Consider the following 12,541-nt stretch of genomic DNA (forward strand, 5'->3'; position numbering starts at 1 on the left):
GCTGTGAGACACTGATATGCCAAGGTTATGAAAACTTATGGAGCTATTTGTACAGCGCTGCCAGTGTAAGCGCACAGTGGCAAGTCATGAACTTAATTGTTGCCTCGTATGCTATGATTTGATTTCTGTGTTGCAGTATTAAGTTCTCTTCTTCAAATTTTTTTTTTAATCTTCTTTACCATTTTCTTTTTGGAACATGATTTTTTTATTAATGTATGTAGTAAATTGCCAGACAGGATCTACATCTCAAAGGGATATACTTGTAAGTCATTGTATCTCACAAAACAGAAATTCCCAACTTTTTTTTTTCTTTTTTTTTTTTAGTTTCAGGTGTACAAAACAATGCAATAGTTAGACATTTCACCTCTCACAAAGTTACAACCCCCCTCCCCCAATCTATTGCCCCTCTGAAGTCATATATATCTATCACAATTCCATTGACTCTATTCTCTATGCTATACTCCATATCCCGTGACTATATGTGTGTGTGTGTGTGTGTGTGTGTGTGTGTAGATATTATAGTTGGCATTCATTATTATTAAGCTTCAGATTCAGGTGTACAGTATAGTCATCAAGCATCTACACCATCCATGAAGTGGTCTCCCTAATAAGACATGTGCCCATTTGACACCCTAGAAAATCTTCACAACATTATTGATTATATTCCCCAAACTGTCTTTCATATCCCCGTGGAAATATTGTAGTTATCACTTTATGCTTTCTTTCCTTCCCCTTCTCCCTCATCCCCACCCCCCTCCCTTCTAGTAACCATCAGTTTTTCTTCTATATCTCTGAGACTATTTGTTTACTGTACTCATTTATTCAGTTCATTAGATTCCACATATAAGTGAGATCACATGGTATTTGTCTTTCTCCGACTGACTTCTTTCACTTAGCATAATATTGTATAGGTCCATCCATATAGTTGTAAATGGTAAGATTTCATTCTTCTTTATAGCTGAGTAATACTCTATTGTATAAATGTGCCACAGTTTCTTAATCCAGCTGTCTAACAAGGGGCATTTTCATTGTTTTCAAGTTTTCACTATTGTAAATAGTGCTGCAATAAACATAGGGGTGGACATATTTTTTTGAATTAGCATCTTGGATTTCTCTGGATAGACACCTAGGAGGGGAATTGCTGGGTCATAATGTAGTTCCATTTCCAGTTTTTGTGAGATACCTCCATACTGATTTCCATATTGGCTGCACCAATCTGCAATCCCACCAACAGTGCAAGAGTGTTCCCTTTTCTCCACAACCTCCCCAGCACTTGTTTTTTGTTTATTTATTGATGATAGCCATTCTGACGGGAGTGAGGTGGTATCTCATTGTGGTTTCTGTTTGCATTTCTCTAATGATTAGTGAAGTTGAGCATTTTTTTCATATGGCTGTTGGCAATCTGTATGTCCTCTTTAGAGAAATGTCTCTTCATGTCCTCTGCCCATTTTTTAATTGGGTAGCTTGTTTTATTGGTGTTGAGCTGAATGAGTGTTTTATAAATATTGGATATTAACCCCTTATCAGAAGTATTATTGACAAATATCTTCTTATATTCAGTAGGCTGCCTTCTTTTAAATTTGATGGTTACCTTTGCTGCGAAACAACTTTTTAGTTTGATGTAATCTCATATGTTTATTTTTTTCAGGTATCCAGAGAAATCTAAAACACTAATTTGAAAAAATGTATGCAGCCCTATGTTTATTGCAGTGCTATTCACAATAGCCAAAACATGGAAACAAACAAAATGCCCATAGTTAGATGACTGGATTAAGAAACTGTGGTACATTTATACAATGGAGTATTATTGGGCCATAAAAAAAAGTGAAATCTTACCACTTGCTATGATATGGATGGACCTAGAGAACATTATGCTAAGTGAAATAAGCCAGATGGAGAAAGACAAATACCATATGATCTTACTTATATGTGGAATCTAAAGAACAGAATAAATTAACAAACTAATCAGAAACTGTCTCAGAGATATAGAGAAAATACTGAGGGTTGCCAGATTGTGGGGGTTGGGATGAGAGAGAAGGTGTGGGGATTAGAAAGCACAATCAGGAACCACAAGATTCTCATGGAGATACAAAAGTCAATTTGGGGAATATAATCAATAATATTGTAAATATTTTGTAGGGTATCCGATGGACACTTGTCTTAGGGAGACCACTTCATGGGCAGTGTAGATGCCTGACCCTGCAGTGTACACCTGAAGCTGAAGCTGAATAATAATGAGTGTCAACTATAATTTGTATAGTCACAGGATGTGGAGTACAGCATAAGGAACAGAGTCAGTGGAACTGTAACAGCCATATGCAAATTCAGCGGGGTAGTAGATTGGGAGAGCGGGTTTATCATTTTGTGAGGGGTATAAATGTTTAACTATTACATTGTTTTGTGTACCTGAAACAAACAAACAAAAAAGTTATAAACAGAAGCACAGAAAGAGTGTTGTCTCAGGAGCCAAGGAAAAAGAACCTTTTAAGAAAAGAGGAGGCAACCATATCAACCCCTGGGGAGAGCTCACGATAATTAAGGAGTCTACCAGCTCTACCACTGTATGATTCCATGATCAGTTAACTAATATTTCCATAGAATGCAAAGTTAAATTTTTTAATGAAAAGAAAATAAAGATGGTAGAGCCTACATTAAACTCTTTTTTATCATTTTATCTTAAAGCTCCCTCTTGTGTCCAGAGGGGGGATTTCCTTCAGAGTTGTCAAAAAGGTTTTAAGAACAGCATCTGTTAACTTATATTTTTCCTAATATTCTTCTATAATGTTCCTTTTTGTTAATAAATGTATTAATGTTATAAACAGAAACATTATAATCAAAAGAAAAAATCAAACTATCTATCTTCTAAAGATATAGGACTGTATTGGGAGGGCAGCCATTTGTGTAAACACAAAAAAATTCCATTGAGTGTTACACCTTTCTCAAAGGGGCAGAGAGAGTTCATTGAGATTCAGTGACAGTTGACAAAGAGTGACATGTTTAATAGTAAACTCAGGTGATTCAGATCACTTTAGAGTTTGAAAACGATCTCTCCAGATCCCCAAACTATCATGTCTCCACTAAAAAGAAAAAACCAAACCAAACCAACCAACCAACCAACCAAACAAAAAACTCCCTTTGAAATATCCAAGAGATTGGTAAGGCTCATAGTCTAGACACAGGGAATAGAGTAGCAGTGGAAGGTGCCAGAAGCAGAGGTCCTACCCTGTTTTTTTCACTGGTGGAAATCCTGGGGAATTAGGGAAAGAACAGTGCCCTAGGAAGCTGGAGACCAGGCTCTAGTATCTTAGCTCTGCGTGTGTGTGTGTGTGTGTGTGTGTGTGTGTGTGTGTGTATGACCTTGGACAAGACACTTACTTTTCTGGACCTCAGATTTTCCTTTGATGGTATCCTTCCATTCCATGATCTAAGAGTTACACCCCAAAGGAGGCTTAACTATAAAGCAGGTGATGTTTCCTATCTTCTCATCTTACTTGTTGTCAGGGCTGTTATCCCCATGAGAGCCCAAGGTCTCATGCCTCCCACCCTAAACTACTGAAGCACCCTGTGCCAACCAGGTGCAACTTGGACCAACCTCCTCTTCACAGTAAATTTTACCAATCAGCCAAGGAACAGTTAACAGTGGTTCAGCAGTTACATTTGCAAGAGCAACTGAGGGTTTTTGTGGAAGTGGGAACAGATACCTTTTTATTGTATACCTTTTGTTAGGTTTGGATCACTTACCACATACACATTGTGTGTGTAAAGACATAACATACTTGGCCTGTCCGTTGGAACCCATTTCCCTCATAGCTAAACACATTTCAGAAAAGTGGATTTCCAGTGAGATAGTACAGGCACCAAATAATGATAGAAAATCATATACAACCCAGAAGCATTGGCATTGCTACAGGAGACTCAAACACAAACTTCTTAAGAAAAGGAGTTAATTTGGGTCAGACATTGCAATGTCCTGGAATGAGAACCCAGGGTGATCTGATTCCAGTGCCTGGCCTCTCTCCATCATATTATATACTTTCCTTTACCCCACAGCAGGGAATGGAAAGGCTGTGGCTCAAAGAAATATCATTTGTTTAATGAATTCCTGAGCCGAGAAGGGAAAACCACATGAGCTAGGCTTGGAGCCTGGGGACGGTTGTTATAAGGTTTTATTTTTTCTTCCGTTTGCTTTTCTCTTTTATTTTTTTCTGTTCCGTCCTGTCTTTATCTTACCTTTCTTTGCTTCTTTCATTTTTGTGCCAATGAATGAAAAACACAATTTCCCTTACCCTCATCTCCTAGAGACAGAGGTAAACAGAGTGGCAACAGCAACAGGGACTTGGTGGTGATGAAGGCTGATGTATTTTTTGTGTTAGCTATAGCATGGCAAAGGGATAATGAGCTCATATTAACTGATAAATGAAGGTATTGCCTTGGATGAAAGCACAGCTTACCTGTGGAGCAGCAAGTTTGTAGGGGGAGGCATAGGTTACTAGAACATTGACTAGAGTTTTTTTGTTTTGATTTGTTTTCTTTTTTAACTCAACACTATACTAACAAAAAAAGTTATGTAGGAAGCAAAGGACACTATCCTCTCCTCATCAAAAAAATCAAGGTCACATTTGGATTGGATTGTTACTACTATCACTGGGAAAGAAATATCTTCATGGGATTTAGGACACATCTGGGTATCAACTATTACAAGTGCAGAGCACACAGAGAAAAGTAGTGCATGTCAGTGGCAATACATATTCTCTCCTTTCTCTCTTTTACTCTCTCCCCTCCCTCCTCCTACTCTTCTTTCCTTTTCTTCCTTTCTTTCTCTCTCTCTCACTTCCCCCTTTCCTTCTCTCTCCTCGTTGAGGTAATATAACAAGATAGTCTCTTCAGAGACTTATTACAATTAAGTTGAAAGAAAGCACAGTAGCTAGGTTCTCTCCTACAAAACCCTATACACAGATGGCAATGCAGTACTTACCAGGGAGTTTTCTAACATCCCTTATCCCTTAGAGGAGAGAAGATGTAAGCAGCTAGTCAGGCCCGCCTACTGAATAGAGGCCAAGTGTGGGGGAAATGACAGAGTATTACACCAATGCTGTCAAATGGAGTTTGTCTTAAGAGCCAAACACATTTTAAAAAGGTCTGGAAGCTATCAGAGAAGAAATCTGAAGTATGTATGTTTTTACCTACAGTCGTCCATCAACAAGGATTTTTGCATTTGCGGCATGTTGCATTGAGGCAAGCTGTTGTATATCAACTGTGATCAGTTTTTAACATGCTGTAATAATCTAAAGGGAAACAGTCCCTGGAATCTACATACCAAATTGTTTTCTTTTTCTAATTTTCCCTTTGGTGTCAAAAAAATTAAAACAAAAACCTGAAAGGCAAGACGTCATCAAAATGGTGGCATGAGGTGAGCCTCTGTAAATACCCCATGGAATTTACAAAAAATGGAACAACTATAACTCCAAAAAAGACTCCCTGCATAGCAGACAGGCAAGATGAAAAGACCCACTACTGAATTCACCTAAGGTGGGCAAATTGCATGAGCAGGGGAGGAGGGAAGGGAGAAGTGTGGAGACAGAGCTATGTGGGCGCAGGATGCAGACCAAGCTCAGTGTTCCGAGCTTGCTGCATCCTGGAGCTACTGCAGCTGTGGGAAAGGGAAGAACTCGGACTACTAGGGCTCCGTTTATGGCCCACAGGGCTGAGGGGACAGCATATAACTGGGCTGAACCCAATGCTCACGGCAGAGACCTTGGAGAAAAGACTGCGGGAAGAAGGCTGAAAATGGTGGATAAAGCCCTCACTGCAGAACAGAGAACAGAAGCCTTAGGCACTGAGACTAGCCGCCCCCTCCCTACCCTCCCAGAGCTGACCCTGCCTCAATCTGCCTAGGGATACAAGCGGAAAAGTAGTGGCGTCAGATAAAAAGAACAGAATATTAGCTGTTCTGAGAACTGTGGTCCTCAGACACAGATTCGCAGCCCAACTAGTTCCGGCAAAGGGGAGGGAGCTGAGGAAGCAGATCAGGCTGTGGTGATGGTCCCCGCAATTGCTATGGGCCACCTCTCACAACTCACCCTGCCCCTATCTCCACCTATCTGAGTGGATCCCCGCAGGAGTAAACAGAACTACTGAAACACACAGGCTCTGAATTTGGTGCAGGAAGAGCTTTGGAACTTCAAAAGCTCTCCGCATACCCACAAGGACACTGCAACCTGTGACCCAGGTGAACTGTTAACAGAGGAGAAGCCTGTCTCACAGACAATCCCCCCATTGTGAGAGAAGCTGGAATAGTGAAGAGAACACATACCACTACCGTGTGAGAGAGAAAAAAAGGCTGCAGTCAGAGAGAAAATAAAACATTCTACCAACAAGTAGTGGAAAACAAAAGAAAGGTGTCTTCCTATCAACCTGCTGCAGAAACCACCCTTGTAGATGTCTAGAAAGAGAAATAATAAATCAGTAATTGCCATGAATAACAAAGGCAACAAGACAGCTCAGAAAGAAAATGAAAAGTCTCCAGAACAGGAAGTTAAAGATATGGAAATATGTGACTTAAATGACGAAGAATTCAAGATTGCAGTTCTTAAAAAACTCGACGAGATGCAAGAAAGCACAGTAGGACATTTTAAACAACTCAGAAACACAATAAAAGAAAAACATGAACATATTTTTAAAGAGATTGAAATTTTAAAAAGGAACCAAATAGAATTTCAAAAGATTAAGAACTCAACAGAAGAAATGAAGAATTAAATAGCCAGCTTAGGTAGTAGAGTTGACCAAATGGAGGAAAGAATCAGTGACATCGAAGATACAAACCTGGAAATGACACAGACGGAATAAGAAAGAGACTTGAGACTTAAAAGAAATTAAAGAACTCTACAAGAACTTTCTGACTCCATCAGAAAGAGCAATATAAGAAAATTGAGCATATCAGAAGGAGAAGAAAGAGAAAGGAACAGAGAATATATTCAAACAAATCGTCCATGAGAACTTCCCAAACTTGTGGACAGAACTGGACCCTCGAATCCAAGAAGCAAATAGAACACCTAGTTACCTGAATCCTAACAGGCCTTCTCCAAGGCACGTTGTATTGAAGCTGTCTAAAATCAACAACAAAGAAAGAATCCTCAAGGCAGACAGGGAAAAGGAGACGGTAACCTACAAAGGAAAGCCCATTAGATTATCATCAGACTTCTCAGCAGAAAGTCTACAAGCCAGGAGGGCGTGGAACCAAATATTCAAACTATTGAAAGAGAGAAATTATGTGCCTAGAATAATATAAACAACAAAGATATTCTTTACAACAAGGAGAAAAAAAGACATTTCGAGACATACAGAAGCTGAGGGAATTTTCTAATCCACGAGTTGCACTACAAGAAATACTGAAGGAGGCTATTCGACCACCATCAACAGAGAAAATTTGTGGAAACCAAAATATAAAATGGGGGAGAGTAAAGGCCTGAACCGGAATATGGGAATGGAGAAAGTAAGCGTGCTGAAGAAAATGGAATACTCTAAATATCAAACATTTTTTTCCATAAACTTAAGGGTAACCACTCAAAAACAAAAACCCAAAACTGAAATATATACTGTAATAAAAGAAGAAATAGATGGAAACATCATAGAATACCACCATACAGAAATAATAGACAACAATAAAAGGCAAAGAAACAATGGAGACGCAGCCTTACCAGAAAACTAAAGATAGAATGACAGGAATTCCTCACATATCAATAATCACCCTAAATGTAAATGGACTGAACTCACCAATAAAAAGTCACAGAGTAACAGATTGCATAAAAAAACCAAACCCAGCCATATGCTGTTTCTAAGAGACGCATCTCAGTTACAAGGAAAAGCATAGACTCAAAGTGAAAGGGTGGAAATTGAAACCTCAAGCTCACCAATAAAAAGGCATCGAGTAGCAGATTGGATCAAAAAACTAAACCCAACAATATGCTGTCTCCAAGAGACACATCTCAGCTACAAGGACAAGCATAGACTTAAGTGAAAGGGTGGATATTGATACTCCAAGCAAATGGTATCCAGAGAAAACCAGGTGTAGCTATACTGACATCAGAGGAAACAGACTTCAGGGTGAAAAAGGTAACAAGAGACAAAGATGGACATTTCATAAGGGTAAAGAGGACTATCCAACAGGAAGACATAAGAGTCATCAATATTTATGCCCCCAATCAGGGAGCACCGAAACATACAAAGCAACTACTAACAGAACTAAAGGGAGAAACTGACCAAAACACAATTATACTAGGGGACTTAAATACATCATTGACAGCTGTGGATAGATCATCCAAACAGAAAATAAATAACGAAATAGTAGCCCTAAATGACACATTAGATGAAATGGACATAATTGACATTTATAGAGCACTTCATCCTGAAACATCAGACTATACATTCTTTTCTAGTGTACATGGAACATTCTCAAGGATAGACCATATATTGGCACATAAAATCAGTCTCAACAAATTTAAGAAGATTGAAATCATACCATGCATATTCTCTGATCACAAGGCTTTGAAATTGGATATCAACTGTAAAAAGAAAGCGGGAAAAAACACAAATACATGGAGACTAAACAACATACTTTTAAAGAAGGACTGGGTCAAAGAAGAAATTAGAGGAGAGATAAAAAGTACTTAGAAAAAAATGACAATGAAAATACATCCTACAAAAATTTTGAGGATGCAACAAGAGCAGTTTTAAGAGGGAAACTTACATCATTACAGGCCTATCTCAAGAAACAAGAAAAATCCCTAAAAAATAACCTCATGTTACACCTTAAAGAACTAGAGAATGAAGAACAAATGAAACCGAAGGTCAGCAGAAGAAAGTACATAAGAAAAATCAGAGCAGAACTAAATGAAATAGAGAACAAAAAGACAATAGAAAAAATTAATGTGACAAAGAGCTGGTTCTTTGAAAAGATTAACAAAATTGACAAACCCTTGGCTAGACTTAATAAGATAAAAAGAGAGAAGACACTAATTAACAAAATCAGAAATGAAAAAGGGGAAGTTATCACGGACAGCACAGAAATACAAAGGATCATCCAAGAACACTATGAAGGACGATATGCCACCAAATTCAATAACGTAGAAGAAATGGACAAGTTCTTAGAAACATAGAGCCTTCCAAGGCTGAACCATGAAGAACTGGAAAATCTGAACAGACCGATCACCAGTAACAAAATTGAATCAGTCATCCAAAACCTTCCCAAAAGCAAAAGTCCGGGACCAGATGGCTTCAATAGTGAATTCTATCAAACCTTCAAAGAGCATCTATACCAATGCTGCTAAAACTCTTCCAAAAGATTGCAGAAGAGGCACTACTCCCTAACACAATTTATGAGGCCAACATTACCCTGATACCAAAACCTGGTAAGCACAACACAGAAAGAGAAAACTACACACCAATATCTCTGATAAATACAGATGCAAAAATCCTAAACAAAATTCTAGCAAATCGAATACAACAATGCATTAAAAAGATTATTCTATGTAATTTTACTAACAATTGTCACCCCAATAAATTTAATAAATAATAAAAAAAAAGATTATTCATCACGACCAAGTGGGGTTCATCCCCGGGGCACAAAGGTAGTTCAACATCCGCAAATCCATCAATGTGATACATCACAGAAACAACATAGAGGACAAAAATCATATGATTCTTTCAGTTGATGCAGAAAAATCACTTGACAGTATCCAACATCCATTTATGACTAAAACACTTAATAAAATAGGTACATAAGGAAAATACCTTAACATGATAAAGACCATATATGACAAACCCCAGGCTAATCTCATAATTAATGGTGAAAAACTGAAGCCCTTTTTTATACATTCAGGAACACGATAGGGCTGTCCCTATCACCTCTGCTTTTCAACATAGTGTTGGAAGTCCTTGCCAGAGCAAAAAGCTATTAGAAACAATCAACGAATACAGTAAAGTTGCCGGTTACAAAATCAACGCACAAAAGTCCATTGCCTTCCTATATACTAACAATGAAACCTCAGAAAAAGAAATACAAAAAACAATTCCTTTTGCAATTGCAGCAAAAAGAATAAAATCCCTAGGAATAAACTTAACCAAGGATGTGAAAGACCTATATGCTGAAAACTATAAGACATTTTTGAAAGAAATTGAAGAAGACACAAAGAAATGGAAAGACATTCCGTGCTCATGGATTGGAAGAATCAACATAGTTAAAATGGCCATATTACAAAAAGCAATATACAGATTCAATGCAATCCCCATCAAAATCCCAATGGCATATTTTAAAGAAATAGAACAAAAAATCATCAGATTTGTTTGGAACCACAAAAGACCCCGAATAGCCAAAGCAATCTTAAGAAAAAAGAACAATACTGGAGGTATCACACTTCCTGACTTTGGCCTGTACTACAGGGCCACAATAATCAAAACAGCATGGTATTGGCAGAAAAACAGACACATAGACCAATGGAATAGAATTGAGTCCTTTGTGGAGTTTTTGTTGTTAGATTCTTTGTAAATCCAGGGGAGCTTTACAGAGGCTCACCTCACGCCACCATTTTTCCGGAAGTCTCCTGGGCAATGGACTTTTGTACGTTGATTTTGTAGTCAGCAACTTTACTGTACTCGTTGATTGTTTCTAATAGCTTTTTGGTGGAGTCTTTAGGGTTTTCTATATATAGCATCATGTCATCTGCAAAGAGTGATAATTTAACTTCTTCATTCCCAATTTGGATGCCTTTTATTTCTTTCTCTTGCCTGATTGCCCTGGCAAGGACTTCCAATACTGTGTTGAAAGCAGAGGTGACAGGGGATAGCCCTGTTGTGTTCCTGAACGTAGAGCAAATGGCTTCAGTTTTTCACCATTAATTATGAGATTAGCAGAGGACTTGTCATATATGGCCTTTATGATGTTAAGGTATTTTCCTTCTATACCTATTTTATTAAGTGTTTTAATCATTAATAGATGTTGTATCTTGTCAAATGCTTTTTCTGCATCAATTGATATAATCATATGATTTTGTCCTGTATTTTGTTTATGTGATGTATCACATTGATGGATTTGCGTATGTTGAACCATCCTTGTGCCCCGGGGATGAACCCCACTTGGTCGTGATGAATAATCTTTTTAATGCATTGTTGTATTCGATTTGCTAGAATTTTATTTAGGATTTTTGCATGTGAATTTATCAGAGATATTGGTCTGTAATTTTCTTTTTTTGTGCTGTCCTTACCAGGTTTTGGTATCAGGGTAATGTTGGCCTCATAAAATGAGTACTGCCTCCTCTTCAATTTTTGCAACCTTTGTTATTCTTAAGGAACTGCTTCGGAGTCATTTGGGCAGATGTCTTAAAATAAAGTCCTGGAACAATGTTTCCAGCAGGTATGATTGAATAGGACTGTGATGGGACTAGGTATCTGCATATTTAATGAACTCACAAGTTAATCTGAGGCACAGTCAGCATTGAAAACCCTTTTAGGGCTTCCACAAGTAAGAGGTGGGTATAACTGTACCAGAGCCAACCTCAGCTTTCTTTAGCTAGATCAACTTCAGTCCCTCGGGCTGCCATGGTTTGAAAAAAGGCAGCTCCATATTTCATATTTATACTGAATATATAAGGTGAAATTAATGATTTGTTGTACTTGCTTTCCGATAAAGCACTAGGAGGGAGACGTCATCAACATGGCTGCATGAGGTGAGCCTCTGTAAATCTCCCCTGGAATTTACAACTAATCGAACAACTGTAACTCCACAAAGGACTCCCTGTACAGCAAACAGGCAAGACGAAGAGGCCCACTACTGAATTCATCTAAAGGTGGTCAAATTGCACGAGCGGGGGAGGAGGGAAAGGAGAAGTGTGGAGATGGAGTAGCGCTGGTGCAGGACGCAGACCTAGCTCAGTGCTGCGAGCTCGCTGCATCCCCGAATTAACACAGCTGCAGGAGAGGGACGAAATCGGACGGTGAGGGCTCCGCTTATGGCCCACAGGGCTGAGGGGACAGCATATAACACGGCTGAACCCATCACTCAAAGCAGAGACCTCGGAGAAAAGACTGAGGGAAGAAGGATGAAAACGGTGGTTTAAGCCCTCTCTGCTGGGCAGAGAGTGAAGCCTTGGACACTGGGACTAGCCGCACCCTACCTGCCCTCCCAGAGCTCACCCCGCCCCCACCTGCCCGGTGCTAGAAGCGAAACAGTAGCAGTGTCAGATCAAAAGAACAGAAAATTTGCTGTTTTGAGAACTGTGGACCGAGAAAAAAATTCACAGCACAACTAGTTCCGGCAAAGGGGAGGGAGCTTTGGAAGCAGGACCGGCTTTGGTGGTGGTCGCCACAATTGCTCAGGCCACCTCTCACAACTCACTCTGGCCCTGGCCCCACCAATCTGGGCGGATCCCTGCAGGAGTAAAGAGAACCGCTGAAACATATGGGTTCTGAATCTGGTGCAAGAAGAGGTTTGGAACTTCAAAAGCTCTCCGCGTACCTACACGTCACTGCGCCATGTGACCCAGGCGAA

Source organism: Rhinolophus sinicus, chromosome 18, assembly GCF_057876585.1.
Source record: "Rhinolophus sinicus isolate RSI-liver-muscle chromosome 18, RSI-T2T, whole genome shotgun sequence".
Taxonomy (NCBI): Eukaryota; Metazoa; Chordata; class Mammalia; order Chiroptera; family Rhinolophidae; genus Rhinolophus; species Rhinolophus sinicus.